This window comes from Sapajus apella, unplaced genomic scaffold, assembly GCF_009761245.1.
Source record: "Sapajus apella isolate SASKATOON/1434 unplaced genomic scaffold, GSC_monkey_1.0 scaffold164, whole genome shotgun sequence".
Classification (NCBI taxonomy): domain Eukaryota; kingdom Metazoa; phylum Chordata; class Mammalia; order Primates; family Cebidae; genus Sapajus; species Sapajus apella.
In genome coordinates this window covers 142,954-163,615 of record NW_022437104.1, presented here as the reverse complement: position 1 = coordinate 163,615, position 20,662 = coordinate 142,954, and the positions used below count along the sequence as shown (strand labels likewise).

Below are 20,662 nucleotides of genomic sequence, written 5' to 3'. Positions count from 1 at the left end.
TGTCCTACAAGCTCAGATTTCCTTGAAGGTAGTGTCATGAAGGTTGAGATACATTCTGACAGTCCGTCTGCCCAGGGTGGGAAGAATCAATGTAACTTGGGAAGGGACAGTTCAAATTATCTGTTAGCCAGGTGCAGTGGTTCACGCCTGTAATTCCAACACTTTGGGAGGCAAAGGTGGGGGGACTGCTTGAGCTCAGGAGTTAGACACCAGTCTGGGCAAGAGAGCAAGATCTCATTTCTGCTAAAAAAAAAAAAAAAAAAAAAAAATCGGCCGGGCTCTTGCCTGTAATCCCAGATACTCAAGAGGCTGAGGTGGGAAGATCCCTTGAGCCCAGCAGTTTTGAGGCTGCACCTAGCCATGATCACGCCACTGCACTCCAGCCTGAGTGACAGAGTGACACCCTGCCTCAAAACGGAAAAACAAACAAACAAACAAACAAAAAACCCAAAAACAAAACAAGGCAGGGCACAGTGGTTCACGCCTGTAATCCCAGCACTTTGGGAGGCCAAGGCAGGCAGATCACCTGAGGTCAGGAGTTCAATACCAGCCTGACCAACATGGTGAAACCCCATTTCTAGTAAAAATACAAAAATTAGTCAGGCACGGTGATGTGCACCTGTAATCCCAGCTACTCGGGAGGCTGAGGCAAGAGAATCGCTTGAATGCAGGAGGCAGAGGTTGCGGTGAGCTGAGATCACGCCATTACACTCTAGCCTGGGCACCAAGAGTGACAACTCCATCTCAAACAAACAGACAAAAAGAAACAAACTATCTGTTGCTGGTGGTGGGTAAAAACAGAGTTTTGGGGAATTGGGGTGTCCTGAGACGGAAAAATAGTGTTGGTCAGGTCAACCCCAAAGAAGCCTGAACTGGATTCACAGAGAGGATGATTCAGAAGTCTGGGATGAACAGGGGTGACATAGTTTCACTATTGTGGTATGAGTCCTAATCATGATGGTAGATCCATCTGCTCTTAGAAATAAATTTTGCTGGCTTTCTTACTAGGAGGATAGGGCTGTTGTATCAATCTCCACCTCCTGGGTTCAAGTGATTATAGACTCTGGGTTGGCATTAAGACACCCAGTTTGAGGAGGACATTGATGATGGGCTCATTTCCCTCTTCTGCCAGTATGGAAAGTAGACACTGGGGCAAGAAGATGGCAATAGGTACTGTGTGATTTTGATTTTAATGGGAGCACCCTAAGCAGCTGCCCTCCTTTATTAAGGTCAGCTGTCCACAAGTTGGCTGGGACTTCTGTAGGGGCTCAACCCATCAAGTCAGCTATTGTGGGTCGGACCAGGGTGATACGAATTGCATGGGGAGGTCCGGTTATAGTCCAACTGGCCTGCAGCACATTACTATGCTGTTTGCAAGAAATATGTCTACCCGGTATGTCCGCAGACATACAAGGTTAGGCAGGAAGGCACATACCTCAATGAAGCACCCTATGGTGAAATTAGCTTCATTTCATAAAAGCTAACTGACATGATCTCAACTATAACTGCTGCCCACAGCAGATCTGATGAGGCAACCTGAGTGCAGAGACAAGGTAGAATAGGTGGCCTCAGTGTTGAGGGGAAATATCCATTTGCCCATCAGTGGAGATAGGGACACTAGGATTGGGTGATAATAGGAGAGAGAGTGTGGCTAGGGGTGACCAAGGCACATGTGACTTACTTTGGCCAAGGGCAGACTCAATATAACCCCCATGATTTTTTTCTAGTCTCAGGATGGGTGAAATTAAATCAAGCACACATTTTTCCAACACCCAGGTTTTTGTTTGTGTTCAAGCTACAGAGGCAATTTCCAAGACATGGTTCAACATGGGACTGTACTTCTAAGGTATGAAGGTTTGGTCTTTTGCTCCTGTAGGGACATGAGTTCAGTCCCCTGCTTTCTCCACTGGCTTTTGAGTTTTACTGTTAAATGGGCTAATGAGCCAAGGGCCACATTTGAAATCCTTCAGGAATGTTGGGAAGCAATCCCAAAAAAACTTTGGAGAAATGACCAACTTCTGAAGGAGCCTTCAAAATCCTTCACCTCAGAAAACTTACTGTGGCAATGACTTAGTTGATTATAACAATCTTTTGGGTACTCAGGTGATTTAAGTTTGTACCTGTTGGTTTTGCATCAATCAGATTTAGTAGGATCAGGTGTCTTGATCACGTTCAATATTTATTTTTCCTTTGAATCTCAGGTGCAGAAGGAGGAGGAAGTATACTCCACTGGTCATGTTACATTGTTATCTTTGACCAATAAAATGCATATCTTTTTATTTACTTATTCACTTATTTACTCCACTATATCTTCATTCCTCACTACCATTTCTAACACCCTCTCCATCATAGGCAGATATTCCAATGTGGTTATTGTCATTCTCTTTGATTCTATGTGTTCTGATAAGTGCAAATATAATTAGGTTTGAAATCTCTTTGTGTTCTTTTCAAACTTTTAAATGTATTCAACATAGAGAAAGGTTTTGAAAACCTCCATGTACAGTTTAAAGACATGTAAGAAAACACCCATCTACCCACCAGCTGGCTTGAGAACTAGAACATTATAGTGCCTGAGAAGCCTCCTGTGGATCCCTCACCTCCTTCCCTTGCCCAGAAGAAACCACTACCTTGACTTTTACGTTCTCATTTCCTTGATTTTTGTGAGAAAAAAAAAAAAAAAATTTTTTTTTTTTTGAGACGGAGTTTCATTCTTGTTGCCCAGGCTGGAGTGCAATGGCTCAATCTCAGCTCACAGCAACCTCCGCTTCCTGGGTTCAAGTGATTCTCCTGCCTCAGTCTCCCACATAGGTGACATTACAGGCACACACCACCATGTCTGGCTAATTTTTGTATTTTTAGTAGAGACGGGGTTTCACCATGTTAGCCAGGCTAGTCTTGAACTCCTGACCTCAGGTGATCCACCCGCTTTGGCCCCCCAAAGTGCTGGGATTACAGGTGTGAGCCACCACACCTGGCCTGTTTTTTAAGAAAACTTCACCTCTCATGTATGTATCACTGAACAAGGTATTGTTTTGTTTTGAAAACCGAACGGCAAGCACGCACCTAGCTGGTTATGGGAAAGGGCAGTATTGAGACAATTAGGTGATGAGTTCTCAGGAGAGGATAAGCTGAAAAGAATTTCTCAGTCACAGTGAGTCTGGCTTCCGTTTCCCTAAGAGTTTACAAGAGCTGCTTCTCGGGAAGTCAGAGGGTAAGGTTCTGAATGGGGCCAGGAAAATACACCCACGTCTCAGCACAGTCAGGGCACTGGCAGGGCTATTGTGCAGAACAGAAATTAGTTGTCTGGTTACCACATGGTTTGATGGGGAGTGGGTCGCTCTGACTCTTCGCTTCTAATCGCTCTGTGACCAGCCCCCACCCTCAATAGTAGATCACAGCAGGCAACTTCTGTGGGGTGAAATGCATGTCCACACCTGCTCCAGGCAGCTGCAGTGCTGGTGGGAGGGTATGCAGGAGCTGGGGCAGCACATACTCAAAACCAGCCAAGTACAGCCCGTCTGAGCCAGACTCACCTGAGCATTCTGGCCTCAGGTTAACAGAGTGTAGGTGGGGCTGTTTCCTCCTCAGTGAAGAGCAGGCTCTAAAGGATGCATGCCATGAGGAGTAGGTGACTAGGCCAAGGGAATAGACACTTTCTGCTATTTCTTCTCCTCCCCCTTTCTTTTCTTCTTTTTTTTTGGAAACAGGGTCTCACTCTGTCACTCAGGCTGGAGTGCAGTGGTGCAATCTTGGCTCGCTGCAGTCTCAGACTCCTGGGCTCAAGGAACCCCCCACCTCAGCCTCCCTGGTAGCTGGGACCACAGGCACGTACCACCACGCTTGGCTAATTTTGTATTTTTTGTAGAGATGAGGTCTAGCTATGTTGCTCAGGCTGGTCTTGAACTCCTAGGCTCAAGTGATCTGCCTGCCTCGGCCTCCTGAAGTGCTGGGATTACAGGTGTGAGCCACTGTGCTTGGCAATTCCACCGCCTTCTTGTTTTATTTATTCCGTCATCCATGCTCCCATTCCTCCCAACTCCCTGACATAGGCATTTTTCAAATGTGTTTAACTTATATCCTTTTGTGTGCATTTCTGTAAGGTGTATATTTGGTGTGAATGTGCATATATTTGTAATTTGTGAGTAGTATTGTTATATGGTTCATTCTTTTCCACTCAGTACTACGTGTCGAAGATCATCGTGTTGCCCTATGTACATCTAACTCACTGGCCTAAAGGTTAAGAGGTCCTCTTTGGAGTGCACCTGTCACTATTTCCCTGTGTAGTCCCCCGGTGATGGACATGCAACATGCCTTCAACTTCCCACTGCTGCAAACGACACCATAATGAACACTTTCCTACATGACCCTTTATGGACCTGTGGAGAATTTCTTTGGAGTGCCTATGGGGATAGTGAATTTGACTACGTACTGCCACATTTATCTCTGGAATGGCTGCCAAAGTCCCTACTCTCAATGTATGAGGATTCCTATGTCCCCATATCCCCACTAAAGGAGTTGGCATGATTGAGCTTTTTAAAATTTTGTCTATCTGTGAGATCTAAAGTGAAATCTCATTGTAGTTTTATTTTAGACTTTTCTGTTAATACATCTGAACATCTTTTATTACACCTGTTAGCTTTTTGGGTTTTCCACTTCAGGAAATTGCTTGTTCATATCCTCTGTAGACCTGTTTGCAACTGGAGGCCCTGCTACTGTTTCTCCTCTCTATATGGGCTCCACTGATAATCCTAATCCTGTGGGAAGGCTGGACCCTACCCAGGGTTTTTACACAGCATACCAGGCTCTGTAGTGCCTTTCTATATGAATTTTAGGATCAGTTTATCAATTTCTTCAAAAAGACTGCTGAGATTTTAATAGCAATTACATTTAAACTATAGATCAATTTGGGGAGAACTGACATTATAACAATACTAAGTTTTCCAATGCACGCATGTTTTTCATTAATTTTACTCCTCTTTCTCTCAGCAACATAAGTGTACAGGTCTTCCACATCTTTTGTCAGATTTATTCCTAAGTCACATTTTTAGACGTTATTTATAAATGGTATTTTAAAATTTTCTGTACCCAACTGTTCATTGTTAGTATGCAGATATACAACTAATTATTGTATATTGATCTTATAACCTGCAACTTGCTAAACTCACTTATTAGTTCTAGTAGGGTTTTATTTTTGGTGGACACAGTCGGATTTTCTACATAGCTGATCACATTGTCTGTAAATGCAGTTTAACTTCTTCCTTTCCAATTTGGATGCCTTTTGCTTCTTTTTCTTGCTTGACTGCACTGCCTAGGACCTTCAGTATAATGATGAATAGAAATGGTGAGAGTGGACATCTCTGTTTTGTTTCTGATCTTGGGGGGAAAGCACTCAGTTTTTACCACTAAATATAATGTTAGCTGTGGGTTATTTTGCAGATGCCCTATATCAGATTGAAGAAGTTCCTTTCCATTTCTAGTTTGCCAAGAGGTGTTTGTTTTTTAAAATCAGGAATAGATGTTAGATGTTGTCAAATGCCATTTCTGCATTTACTGCAATAATCACATGGGTTTTCTTTTTTGGTTTGTTAATATATTGAATTACATGATTGATTTTTTTTTTTAATTGTACTTTAGGTTCTGTGGTACGTATGCAGATCATGCAGGATTGTTGCATAGGTACATACATGGCAAGGTGGTTTGTTGCCTCCATCACCCCGTTACCTATATCTGGCACTTCTTCCCATGTTATCCCTCCCTAACCTCCCCACCCCCTACTGCCCCTCCCCTAGTCCCCCTCCCAACAGACCCCAGTGTGTGATGCTCCCCTCCCTGTGTCCACGTGTTCTCATTGTTCAACACCCGCCCATAAGCATGATTGATTTTTTAATGTCAAGCCAATCCTGCATTCCTGGAATAAATTCCATTCCATTTTGTTATGATACATTATCCTTTTAATACATTATTGGATTTGATTTGATAAAGCTTTGTTTAGAATTTTTGTATCTCTTGAGCTTCCCATTTTAATACTAATGGCTCCTCAAATTTGCCTCCCCACCACGCACCTGTTTTCCGTATGACCCACTCCGCCTGCTCATATCCTCTGGACTGTGTCTGGGATGGTTACTGAGGCTGAGACTTTCCCCAAACCTAGGGAGGGCCAAAGAAAATTTAGAACAAAGATTTGAAAGCATTTTTTTATGTGGTCAATCCTACCTCTGAGAATGTGAACCAACTCCTGGCAGCAGTCTTGCCCCTTAACAAAGGCATGTCCCCAGCCTGAAGAGCTATCTTCAAAGCCTCTCAGTACCTGACAGGTTAGTTCCTAAGAGAAAAGCATTATTAACTGCTTAGGAAATCCCCTGACCCTAGATTAACCCCTCTGTCACTGCTCCCCCATATGGTACTGCTCTGCTCCAAAAAGGAAATATCCAATTCTTCCCACTGAAGAATTCTATCCCATTCTGACTGCCTACTCGATAGCCCACACTCTAAGGGCCCAAATAATCCCTTCAAATTCCTGACCCTGTGTTTTTTTGTGGATGGCTTTTGTTTCCAAGATATTAGAGGAACACACAGGGTAGGATATACTCTTTTCCCCATTGCACCATAGAAGCTCTCCTTGCTTCAATCACCTCATTGCAAAAGTAACAATGGTAGTAATAGCAAACACATAAACAGTGCTTACTACATGCTGTGCATTATTCTAAATACTTTATGTAGGCTAACTCATTTAATACCCTCAATAATCCTATGAAGTGCGTATTACTACTATCCCCATTTTTGTTTTATTTATTTTTTAAGGGGGTGTTATGGCAAAACCCAGAAAACCTGCTAGGCAAATTCTAAAAGAGCTATGACACCACTATCCCCATTTTTAAAAAAGAAACTACAGAAGATTGAGGTCAAGTGACTTGACCAGCTCTGGGATTTGAATCCAGGCAGTCTGGCTCGAGGCTACTGCACTACCATACTCGCAAGTGACAGAATTGTGGCACCGACCCATGTTTGCACACAGTAGAGGGGCTCCCTGCCCACCATTCATACAAAATTCTAAGGCTTTAGAATATGTCATACATGTGTTATCTCTGGTGCCTTTGGCCAAATCTGGTGTCAGTGAGTTTCTCACGGCTGCTGACAACCAAATATATATGTTTGGAAACAAAAATTATGTAGGGATGGGTGTGGTGGCTCATGCCTGTAATCCCAGCACTTTGGGAGGCCAAGGGGTGTGGATCGTTTGAGGCCAGGAGTTTGAGACCAGCCTGACTGACATGGTGAAACCCTGTCTCTACTAAAAATATAAAAATTAGCTGGGTGTGATGGCAGGCACCTGTAGTCCCAGCTACATGGAGGGTGAGGCAGAACAATCAACTCAGGAGGTGGAGGTTGAAGTGAGCTGAGATTGTGCCACTGCACTCCAGCCTGGGTGATAGAGTGAGCCTCTTAAAAAAAAAAAAAAAAAAAAAAAGCAGGGAAAAGAACACTTTAAAAAAAGACATTATTATTTAATGTCATCAGAGCCACAAGAAGAAAAGAAGAAAACGATACATTCATGAAGCAAGATTAGGAAGCTATAAAAAGGAACATTTGCAAGACAACACCAACTAAAGAGATCTTAGAGTCATGCAATAATCAAAGGACCTTCAAAGCAGCCGGAGAAAAAGAACACCTACAAAAAAAAAAAAACCAATTAGAGTAACAGTAGATTTTGCAATAGTAATCATGGAAACTAGACAAGAGTGTCATAATGTCCTCTTAGTGTCAGTGTTTAATATCCTTCTAAAAAGGTACTTTAGAACTGGGTACCTATCAAACCTATCTTAAGAAGAATAAAAGGAAAAAAAGGCATTTATAGATAAACAGACTAAGACTTTCTAATTAAGTGATCTACACTAAAGGATCTTCTAAAGTTCTGTATATATTTCAAGAAGAAGAAAAATCACCCAAAAAAACAACAGTTGAGGTAAAAGAAGAAAGGTGGGCAAATAAAAGGTAAATGAGTATTTAAATCTAAGCAAACAATGTCTGCACATAAAATAACAATATTGTTAGTGTAGTCCTTAATAAGGGAGGACAAAAACAGTAGACATAATAACATGTAAATTGGGGGACATTAAAGATTTATAAAGTCTGTGAATTGTTTGGGTGGGGAGTAGGTTTAACCTTGGAATTTAGGTTAAATATACATGGTAAGCTTTCAAGGCCAGTTGCTAAAAAAAAAAAAAAATCTGTGCTTTTTTTTTTTTTTTTTTTTTTTTTTTTTTGAGACAGAGCCTTGCTCTGTCACCAGGCTGGACTGTGGGCAGTGGTGCGTTCTCAGTTCACTGCAACCTCCACCTCCCGGGTTCAAGCAATTCTCCTGCCTCAGCCTCCCGAGTAGCTGGGACTACAGGCATGTGCCACCACGCCCAGCTAATTTTTGTATTTTTAGTAGAGACGGGGTTTCACCATGTTGGCCATGGTGGTCTTGATCTCTTGACCTGATGATCCGCCTGACTTGGCCTCCCAAAGTGCTGGGATTACAGGCGTGACCCACCATGCCCAGCCTAAAAAAAAATCTTAGGAGGGACTAACAAAAAAAACCCCCACAAAACAGAAAAGGCACAAATAACATGAACAACATAAAAGATACAGCAAAAAATTTAAAATAAGAGAATATAATTAATTTGAAAACTTAGATGAATTGGACCAATTCCTAGAAAACTCACATATTTATTGGATGAGATCATTATAAACTTAACCATTCAAATACAGATGGCTAAAGATGCAAAAATCCTAAACAATTTATTAGCAAACCACATCCAGAATGAATAAAATAAGATTTAATACAACATAAAAATATTGAGTTTAATCCCAGAAATGCAAGAGCAGTTTAACATTAGAAAATTTCCCTAAGGGCTGGGTGCGGTGGCTCACGCCTATAATCCCAGCACTTTGGGAGGCCGAGGCGGGGAGATTATGAGGTCAAGAGATCCAGACCATCTTGGCCAACATGGTGAAACCCGTCTCTACTAAAAATACAAAAATTAGCTGGGCGTGGTGGCGCACGTCTGTAGTCCCAGCTACTCGGGAGGCTGAGGCAGGAGAATCGCTTGAACCCAGGAGGTGGAGGTTGCAGTAAGCTGAGATTGTGCCACTGCACTCCAGCCTGGTGACAGAGCAAGGCTCTGTTCTCAAAAAAAAAAAAAAAAAAAAGTTCCCTTAAGAAGGTGATTCTATGACTCTGAGGGGGCAGCCTGGTTCTCTCTGATAGACTTAGAAAGAAGAGGAGGCTGAGGAAGAGGCAGGTCCCCAGGGGGAGGTGTCTTTGAAGAGGGCAGGCTGGGGAGGGGCCTGGGATCTGTGAAGGCCCCCATCTTGCATATTATACACTACTATAATCACACACAAATGACTCTAAACTAGGTACATTCACCACATTTCACAAATGATACAACTAAGGCTGAACAAGGCCAGGAAATTCAACCAAGGTCACAACACTAGTAAGTAGCTGAGCTGCAATCCAAATCCAGGTTGGCCTGGATCTACAGCTCATGCTCTCACCACTATGCTGTTCTCCCTTTAATAGCGACAGTAGTAGGTGTTCAATAAATGGTGAGAAAGTACCCAGGGCCAGGTACTTTACATATGCTTTAATACCCACAACAACAGTCCCAGGTGGGCAGCCCCTTTTACTGATGAGGAAACTGATGCTCAAAGAGAAGAGGTAACTTGGCTAAGGTCACACAACCACGATGTGGGGCCTCCCTGCTTTAAAATTGGGCCTGCCAGAATCCACAATACACTTTTCCTGGATTAGTATGGGTGTGAATGCAGCTCAAGGAGAGATGAACCCCGGTATCGAGGACAGGATGAGCAGGTCCTGTCCATTCCCTGAAAAATGAGGGTTTCTACTCCACAGCCAGTATCAGAAGTCAGAAAAACCCCTCCTCACAGTATCTCCACATATGGGGCCAAAGGAGACCTCATAACCACCAGGACAGTGGGAGTAACCGGAACCCCATAGGAGGTCTAGAGGAAGCCAGTCACATAAACTTCAGAGTCTAGGCAAGGAAACCAGGGACATGGGAAGCTGATATGGGCAAGCTTGTGGACAGTCATGTCACACCAATTTTCTATTAATTTTATGAATAGTTAACAGATTAGCATGTCAGGGAAGGTCCCAAACTCATGTCTGCATTTTAGTAGTCTTCTAGGATGGGGTCGTGGAAGGACAGAAAAACTGTGAGTGTCATTAGGCAGGCTGGCACACACCATGCTGCTTCTCATTTTTGGGCCTCTGCCCATGCTGTATCCTGTGTGTGACGGTTAATATTGAGTGTCAACTTGATTGAAGGATGCAAAGTCTTGTTCCTGGGTGTGTCTGTGAGGGTGCTGCCAAAGGAGATTAACATTTGAGTCAGTGGACTGGGAGAGGCAGACCCACCCTCAATCTGGGTGGGCCCCAACTAATCAGCTGCTAGCACAGCTAGAATAAAGCAGGCAGAAGAATACGGAAGGACCTGACTTGCTAAGCCTTCCAGCCTTCATCTTTCTCCCGTGCTGGATGCTACCTGCCCTTGAACATCAGACTCCAAGTTCTTCAGCTTTTGGACTCTTGGACTTAAACCAGTGGTTTGCCAGGGGCTTTCAGGCCTTCAGCCACAGACTGAAGGTTACACTGTCGGCTTCCCTACTTTTGAGGTTTCAGGACTCAGACTGGCTTCCTTGATCCTCAGCTTGCAGACGGCCTCTCATGGGACGTCACCTTGTGATCGTGTGAGTCAATTCTCCTAATAAACTCCCCTTCATATAGACATCTATCCTATTAGTTCTGTCCCTTTAGAGAATCCTGACTAATACACCTTGCCTGGATTGCCCTCTCCTCCCTTTGTTCATCTAGAAGATTCCTACTCACCTTTTAAGATTTAGTTCATATGCCATCTCTTCGAAGAAACCTTCCTTGGTCCCCTGAGCTGGGTTGTGTATTCCTTAGGGGCTCTCACAATCTATTCTACCCACCAGTGTTACTGCACTGACCACATTGCCCTGAAATTATGGTTCTGTGTCTGGGAACACACCTCATTCATCTCTGTGTCTTCAGTGTACAGCACAAGGCCGGACACATAGTTGGTGGTCAAATTTTGCTCAACTGAACTTATAGCTAGTTGGATGGTTAAACTCAGTGTGCTAGTGATTAATAAATTGATGTTGGCCTAGATAGGAAGGTCTCTAGTGGCATGCCACAGGGATCTAATTATACATGGCACTCTGTATAATTCTGATGGCATTATGATGAAATTAGTGGGTGACAAAAACAGGAGAGTGGGTTACACATTAGACAAGAGAATTAGTATACAGAGCCATGAGCAGGCAGAAACATTGGAGCCAGGCTAGGCCCCAGTAGGGTTAGGGGCAAAGTCAGCACTAAAACCCCACGCAGCCTGTTGTCACTTTGACAATGAAAAAAACTCTTTTTAAGCTTAACTTACCCTCCTATGGTGTCTCCCATGATAACAACACTTACTATGAGCCCAGCATCATACCACCTTCCATGCTATCCCCTGCACCGCGCTCCCCTGCACCAAGTACCACAGGTAAAGTATAATGAGAGTCAGCGCTGCTTGGCCAGGGGACCAGGAAACAGTTTCTCACAGTGCAAGAGAAAGGGGAATGATAGCTAGGATTAGAAAGCTCGATGACAGTTGGGGTTTTGTTGTTCACCAGGTTAACAGGCAGCACGACAACACAGCAGTTTGAGAGCTATTTGAATAAGAAGGCCTGCCTTCGGGAGCCCTAGGATGTACAGCCAGTCAGAGAATATGGGGCTTTGCCACAACCCTACCAACTGATAACTTGCTTCCCAAAAGAACCCAGGAGCTATCCTCACTGCTTCTTCACAGCCCCCACCCTTCTGAAAAATGACATCCAAGTTCCTTAGCATAGCATTAAAGCCCTTCATGCCTAGCCTACTCCTCAAGGCATTTATCTCTATCCTTCACATTAATCAATTAAGTCATTCATCCATTCATTCAGTTTATTTCACAAATATTTATTAAGTACTATGCAGTGTTCTTTTTTGGCACTGGCGATACAGCAGTGAACAAAACAGAAGTCCCTGCTTTGTGGAGCTTACAGTCTACTGGGGAGAGACAAACACTAACCACAATATATAAAATATACCAGGCAGTGACCAGTGCTTTGTAGAAAAACATATATAAAGTAGGATAAAGAGATAGAAAATGCATGGGATGGAGCAATTTTAGATATGTTGATCAGGAAACACTTCTCTAGGGAGGTGACATTTGAGCACACTGGAAGTACCAGGGCAACTCATCAGATCATTTGGGAGGAAGGGTGTTCCAGGCAGTGAGAAAAACAAGTACAAAGGCCCTGAAAAGGAAGGGTATCTAGCATGCCTGGGAAACAGCAGGGAGGCCAGTGTGGCTGGAGAAGAGTGAGTGATAGTGAGAGTGATGAGAGACAACGTAAGAGAGGTAAAGGGAACCAGATTATGTAGGAACTTTTGAGCCATGGTGAGGGCTTTGGCTTCTGTTGAGGGTGGTGGGAGCCACAGGAGAATTCTGAATAGTGAAAGGACATGATTTGATTTGGATTGTATAAAGAATTTCAGAGAAGAATAGTAGTAGGTACTAGAACATTAAGCAAAAGAAAACAAAATACACAATTATTAGCTCCAAGGAAAATAAAAGGGTAAACAACAAGGGATATGTAATCAGAATATACTATGTAGTTTAGATGTGAACAATATTTACAATGTCATATTCATGCAAGCAGTGACTATTGGTTGAACAAAAATTATATAAAATGTTTTAAGAAGTAATAACAGATGTAATCACAAAGATGACCAAACAATAATAGTCTATTAGGGATGACTAGGCAGATTAGCAAGTAAAATATATGACATTTGTACAAATGAAAAATGTAACTTTTGAAATAAAAAACTCAATGGACAGATTAAAGAACAGATTAGGCATAGTTGAAGAAAGAATCAGTAAGCTGAAAGATATATCTAAAGAAATTATCCAGAATGAAGTGCAGAAAGGCAAGGAGATAGAAAATATCAGAGATGTTATGAGATATTGAAGACAGAATGAGGAGGTCCAAAATATGACTAACTGTATTCTGAGAAGGAAAAACTAGAAAAAATGAAAGAAAGGCAGTATTTGAAGAGATAATGGTTGAGGATTTCCCAGAAATTATGAAAAGCATGAATCTATCGAGCCATGACGCATGATATTTCCAAAATATAATTTAAAAAAATACATATGTAAACGTGTTAGAGTAAAACTGCAGGAACCCCTGCACATTCTACTCCACACACACACTCTTACTCGCCAAAACAAAAACAAAACCAGCAATTAGTCTGATAGTCGACTTCTTAACAGCAACAAAGTAGACTTCTCGAAGCCAAAAGAGAATGGAACCATATCTTCCAGGTATTGAGTAAAACTACCTGTAACAAACTATCTCTTAAGAATGAGGATAAAATAAAGACATTTACATATAAGAAAGACTGGAAGAATTTAACATCAAGAGACCCTACTAAAAAAAAAAAAAAAAAAAAAGCAAACAAAAAAAAAACCCTCTTAAACACTATCTTCATAATGAAAGAAAATAATCCCGGATGGTCTGAGATACAAGAATGTATGCATGTAAATCCAAACAAACACCATCTATATAAAATAATACTGATAATGATGCATAATTGTGAGGTTAAAAAAGGAACAAACTAACATATTTGAAAACAATAGTATGTGGTCAGGAGAGGAATTACTAGAGTTGAAGGTTTCTAAGCTTCCTGCATTCTTCAAGAAGGGGACTAAAACACTGTTTAACTTTAGACTTTATAAGTTAAACATATACGGAAAATATCAAGAATAACCACAGAAAGAATAGAAAAAGAAATTTTAAAAATAGGGAGAAAAACATTGAATAAGAAAACAAATCTCGAAACTAAAAAAGCAGATGAGAAAAAAGAAAATGAAGCATAGAAAAGGTAGTGATGGTAAACAGAAATAAAAAAGTATGATGGCAGTAACAAGCCCAAATATATCACAGTAAATGTAAACAGACTAAACTTGCCAATTAAAAGAGATCATCAGATTAGATTTCTTTAAAGGTCCAGTTATATGTTGCTTCCTAGAGATATAATTAAAGCATAACAGCATGAAAATGCTCAAAAGTAAAAGGATGGAAAATTATATACCACACAAATCCCAACAAGAAAAGCTTGTGTTATTACATTAATATAAAATAGATTTCAAAGAAAAATGCATTATCAGGAATAGAGAGGGTCATTACATATTTATCAGGAAGATATAACAATTCTTAATTTGAATATTCCTAATGAAATACCCTCAATACATAAAGCAAGAAACGAGATAGAATTACAGGGAGAAACTGCCAAATCCACCATCACAGTTGAATATTAACACACCTCTTTCAATTATTAGATCATGATAAAAAAAATCAGCATAAATAAGTAAAAGTTGAACAACAGTTGACAAACTTGATAACAGACATATGCAGATCTCTGTATTCAACAATTAGAGAACACACATTCTAATAAATTAGCACATAGGAAGCATTCGAAAATATTGGTCACATACTAAGCCATAAAACAAGTCTAAAAAATTTCAGAGTTGTTATCACACGAACACATCTTCTGACCATAATGCAATTAAGATAGATTTCAATAACAAAGAGGTAACTTTTTAAATCCCCAAACATTTGATAATCTACATTTCTATATAAATTACAGGTCAAAGAAGTAACTTTGATGGAAATGAAGAACTCATAACTGAACAATAATGAAAATACTACACATCTAAACTTGTGGAGAAGCAGTATTTAGATGGAAATTATATCCTTAAATACACAAATTAGAAAATGGGCAAGAATAAAAATTAATTAGCTCAATGTCCAGTTAAAGAAATTAGAAAAAGAACAACAGAATAAACCCAAAAAATGTAGACGGAAGGAGATCAAAAAAGATAAGAGCAGAAATTAAAGAAATAGAAAACAAAGATACAATAGAGAGGAGCAACAAAGCCAAAAGTTGGTTCTTCGAAAAGACTAATAAAATAGATAAACCTCTGGTGAGATTGATCAAGAAAAAAAGTGAGAAGGCACAAATAACCAATATTAGTAATGAAAAAGGAGACATCGTTACAGTTTATATACAGCAGAGAATAAAAAGGAAACTTTATGCCAATGAATTTGAAAATGTAGACAAAATAGACCAACTCCTAGAAAACCGTATCTTACCAAAATCTACTCAAGAAGAAAAGGAAATCCTCAACAGTTCCATAGCTACTAAAGGAATTACAGCAGTAGTTAAAACTCTTCCCGCCAAAACAAACAAAAAATAGCAGGCAGATTCTTCCACTTGCTATGTGGATTACAGGCAGGTGAAGAGATATTGATTCCCTCAAGCCCTAGAAGTGTCCGGGCAGGACCTGAGGCAGTGGAGACCCTAGGCAGACCAATTCTCTCTATGCTGACAAATCCCTCTGCAGTTCCTGCAGGTGGTGAGCACAAATAAGTAGCATCCAACTCTGCAGTAAATGCTAAGCAGGGCCAAGAAGGTGCTCTATCACTTGGACGGCCTCTTCAGTAGGCAGCTCCTGTAGTCTTCTGCTCATTGAGGAAAAGGGACCTGTGGAGCTGCTGGAGGAGTCTGTGTTCCAGTTTCCAAGAAACACCACGCACAGCCCAAGTTGTGACTGGCTGGGATGGGGCTGGGTGCAGGGAGACCAAGGAGGGGCTTCTAGAGGGTGTAGCTCCAGGTAGAAACCCTGAAACTCTGTCTTCCCGAGTATCAGATACTTTTATCCGTTTGCAGCTGATGAGCCCTTTTAATGGTATCCAAGCTAGCTGCAGGGTGATGGCTCTAATAATGATGCATGTTCTGCAAATAAGAGCTTCATCATTATTTTGAAATTGTTAATATGAAAGTGTTTAACTGGATTTGAAATCTATTCACATCATCATGAGAAGTTTTAACAATATACTTGTCAGCGAAACAAAAAGAAAAGCTGTTAGATATAATTCCAATTGTTAAACATCTTTGAAACATTTAAAAATTGGCTTTAAATATTTTATCACCTACTTATGAAAGACGTTTACGGATAGCAACTGTTAGGAATTTGAAGAATGCATCATTAAAAAGTCTTGCTCAGGATTTGTGTGTAGCCATTTCAAGCATAAAGCCTTATAAAATAAACATGGAAGCAAATTTCAACCTTCTCATTTATAATTTTTGAAAAGGTTCTAATTTAGAAGTTTTAATATTAACTCAATATTAAAAAGGAAAACACTAGACCAAGATGGTTTTACAGGAGTTCTACAAAACCAATCATTCCAAACTTATACAACATCTTCCAGAATATTGTAAAAGAAGGAACACTCTGACTCATTCTATACCAGCAGAACCTTAATGCCAAAAGCCAATAAGAACAGCCTGAGAAAGGAAAAGTAAAGACCAATTTTATTCATGGACACAGCTGCAAAATTCTAAACTTTTGTTTACCAATCTGAGTCCAGCACTATATAAAAAAATAAAAGGCCATGACTAAGTGGTGTTTATACAAGAAATGCAAAGATGGTCTAACATGAGGAAAATCTATAAATTCATTTACCACATATCAGATTACTGGAGAAAAAAACATATAATCATCCTAAGAAACAGAAAAGGCATTTGGTAAAAATTCAACACCCTTTCATGATTAATAAAAGCCTCTCAGTGCAGAGTAATAAGATGGAACTTGTTTAGTCTGATAAAACCTGTGGAAAATCTATAGCAAATACAGTATCATTCTTAATAGGGAAAAGTTAGTGGTGTTTCCTCTAAAATTCACAAGACATGGATGCATGCTGTCATCACTGTACTAAATGTCCTGGTCATCTCAGTATGACAAGAAAAATAAAGGTATAATCATTGGAAAGGAAAAGACAAAACTGTCATTATTTATAGCTGATATGGTTGTCACTACAGAAAACATAAAAGAATATACAGACACCTTAAAAGGAACCAGGGCTCCTTGGAGAAATGGCTGATTCCAGGACTAACGGAGGAAAATACAAGATGAGTCTGGAGCATCTCCTTGTGCTGGCAAGCAAAGCAGTGCTCAAAACCAAAGGACAGGATTATGTGAAACGGACATAGGAGCCAACCTGCAAGAGTCCCCAGTGGCCAAAACTGGACTGATTTGGCAACAAAACAAAGTATACGGTATTAGATTTTAAAATAATAATCAAATTTTAAAATAAATATGCATGAGTTCATATGGATATAAATAAGTGATTGAATAAATTAATGATAAGAGACAAAGCTTTACAGAAGAATTACAAATTATATAGAGAGATATACCCCCTTCCAGGAGCTGCAGCTCAATTCTTCCCATCTCCTTGAGGGTGGGCTAGATTCTTCCAAAGAACAGACTATGAAAAGGGAAAAGCAGCCACTTGCCAGGGGAAAAGCCTGGCAAACAGCACCTTAACCAAGGGATGAAGGGTCACAAAACCAGGGATGCCAAGTGGACACCAGTACCTCCGATACAATCTGATAAGAAAGGCACTTAAACTCTGGCGTTCTTTCCAAAAATAACCCCAGTCTAAATATGAGCAAAACTTCAGACAAATAGAAATTGAGGAACATTCGACAGTATTCCTTAAAACTGTTAGTTCATAAAAAACAAGAACATTCTCAACTTAACGGACTTTAAAAAACAAAACAAACAAAAAAAAAAACACGACAGACTGAGAAACTGTCATAGACCAGGGCACACTATGGAGACATGACAACTAAATGCAATGTGATATTTTGAATTGGATCCTGGAACAAAAAAAAAAAAAAAAAAAAAAAAGAACACTAGTGAAAAAACTGATAAATCCATGCAAAGTCTGATGTTTAGGTAACCGTAATATATCAATGTTGCTTTCTTAGTTTTGATAAATGTACTACAGTGAGGAATATACAGGAACTCTCTGTATATCTCTTAATTAACTTTTCTGTAAATCTAAAACTATTCCAAAATAAAAACTCGCTTAAAAATAAGTTTAGGGCCGGGCATGGTGACTCAATCCTGTAATCCCAGCACTTTGGGAGGCCAAGGTGAGAGGTTCACCTGAGGTCAGGAGTTCGAGACCAGCCTGGCCAACATCGTAAAACCTCGTCTCTACTAAAAATACAAAAACAGGCGGGTATGGTGGCACGCACCTGTAATCCCAACTACTGGGGAGGCTGAGGTAGAAGAATCACTTGAACTTGGGAGGCAGAGGTTGCAGTGAGCCAAGGTTGCACCACTGCACTCCAGCCTGGGTGACAGAGCAAGACTGGACCTCAAAAAAAAAAAAAAGTGTAATAAGGCAAATGGTTATAATACTAATATACAAAAGCCAACTTCATTTCTATATGCCTGCAAAAGAGATTAAAAATACAATAAAAAGATTCCACTTATAACAGCAGCAAACCCATAAAGTACCAATAATTAAATCTAACACAAGATATGTAGCCCTTATGCAGAAAAATATAAAGCTCTGCCAGCTGGGCGCAATGGCTCACGCCTGTAATCCCAGCACTTTGGGAGGCCGAGGCAGGTGGATCACGAGGCCAGGAGTTCAAGACCACCTTGTCCAAGATGGTGAAACCCCGTCTCTACTAAAAATACAAAAATTAGCCAGGCGTGGTGGTCAGTGCCTGTAATCCCAGTTGCTTGGGAGACTGAGGCAGAGAACTGCTTGAACCCAGAAGGTGGGGGTTGCAGTGAGCTGAAATCATGCCACTGCACTCCAGACTGGACGACAGAGTGAGTCTCCATCACAAAAAAAGAAAAAAAAAAAAAGCTCTGCCAAAAGACATTCAAGAATTTATTTACAATAGAGAGCTATGTTATGCTCTTAGTGAGGAAGACTCAATACCATAAATATATCGATTCTCTTCAAAATGATCTACAGATTAGTTGCAATTCCAACCTTTTTGTAGAATATGACAAGCTGATTTTGAAATGCGTTTAAAAAAAAAAGGGGGGGGGGCCAGGTGCGGTGGCCCCTACCTGTAATCCCAGCACTTTGGGAGGCCAAGGCGGGAGGATCACCTGAGGCCAGAAATTCAAGACCAGCCTGGGCAACATGTCTCTACAAAAAATAGGAAAACTAGCTGGGTGTGGTGGCATGCCCCTATAGTCCCAGTTCCTTGGAGACTGAGGTAGGAGGACTGCTTGAGCCCTAAAAGGTTGACGCTGCAGTGAGCTGACTGCACCACTGCACTCCAGCCTGTGTGACAGAGCCAAGACCCTGCCTCAAGTAACTAATAAAATAAAATAACAAAGGAGGGCCGGGCGAGGTGGCTCATACCTGTCATCCCAGCACTTTGGGAGGCCAAGATGGGTGGACTGCTTGAGCCCAGGCATTCAAGGTCAGCCTGGTTAACATGGGGAGACCGTCTCTACAAAAAATACAACTAGCTGGGCATGATGGCGTGCACCTGTAGTCTCAGCTACCCAGGAGGCTGAGGTGGGAGAACTGCTTGAGTCCAGGAGGTCAAGGCTGATATGAGCCAAGACCACACCACTGCACTCCAGCCTGGGCGACAAGGCAAAAACCTATCTCTAAATAAATTTAAACAACAAAGGGCTGAGAATATATGATACTTCTGATGAAAAATAAGATGGGAAGATTTTGCTTTACCAAATATCAAGATTTATTATGAAGGCAAGGTAATTAAGGCAGTATAGTACTGGTTCGGGAATATAAGGTTGGCCAACAGCAAAGAGAGGCCAGAAACAGATCTATATGGATATGGAACTTTGATGCTCCAGGCCAGAGGTGGCTCCTCAGATTATTATGTTATCCATATGGAAAATAATAAAACCAGCTCCCTACCTTATACCACGCAAAAACCAATTCCATTTGGACTTAAATGTGAAAGGCAAACTTTTGAAACTTTTAATAAAGAACATGTTTATGACTGTAGGTTAGAGAAGACAAAATAAAAAACTGCTGGCTATAATACGGAAAAGATGGATTTGTTCAACTCAAAAATAAGACTAGCTTGGACAAAAGGGAGACCCTGTCTCTACAAAAAAATTTTAAAAATTAGCCAGGTATGGCTAATTTACAGGCATGGCACATGCCTGTAGACCCAGCTACTTGGGAGGTAGGAGGATCACCTGAGCCCAGGGAGGTCAAGGTTGCAGTCAGCTGTGATCCCACCACTGCACTCCAGCCTGGGTGACAGAGTGAGATCCCGTCTCAAATAAAAAAAAAAAAAAATTAAAAATAAGAATTTCTGCTCATGCAAAGACACCATTAAAAAAGCTTCAAAATTACATAAGCTATTCAACACACACAACTGACCAATGCTGAGGATCCACATAGAGAATGCCTACAAATCAATAAAAAATGATTTAGGCACAGTGATACACATCCATAACCCTAGCTACCTGGGAGACTGAGGCAGGAGGATCCTTTGAGCCTAGGAGTTCCAGACCAGTCTGGGCAACGTAGTGAGAACCCATCTCAAAAAAAAAAGAAAAGATTTAATTTTTAAGACAGAGTCTGGTTCTGCCACCTAGGCTGGTGTGCAGCAGTATGATGTCAGCTCACTGCAGCCACCACCTCCTGGGCTCAAGCCATCCTCCCACCTCAGCTTCCCAAG

General features: G+C 41.0%; 1 long non-coding RNA gene and 1 other non-coding gene across 2 annotated transcripts in view; both read right to left on the bottom strand.

Moving 5' to 3' along the window:
• The window catches only part of LOC116542228, a 71,870-nt gene that overhangs the window by 26,118 nt on the left and 25,090 nt on the right, over nt 1–20,662 (bottom strand). The window contains exon 4 of the long non-coding RNA XR_004265124.1: nt 6,063–6,147. This is a non-coding gene — a long non-coding RNA (uncharacterized LOC116542228). The remainder of the gene's footprint in view (nt 1–6,062; nt 6,148–20,662) is intronic.
• On the bottom strand, nt 6,801–6,862 carry LOC116542236. Its single transcript, XR_004265130.1, has one exon. It is a non-coding gene; the product is annotated as a U7 small nuclear RNA (small nuclear RNA).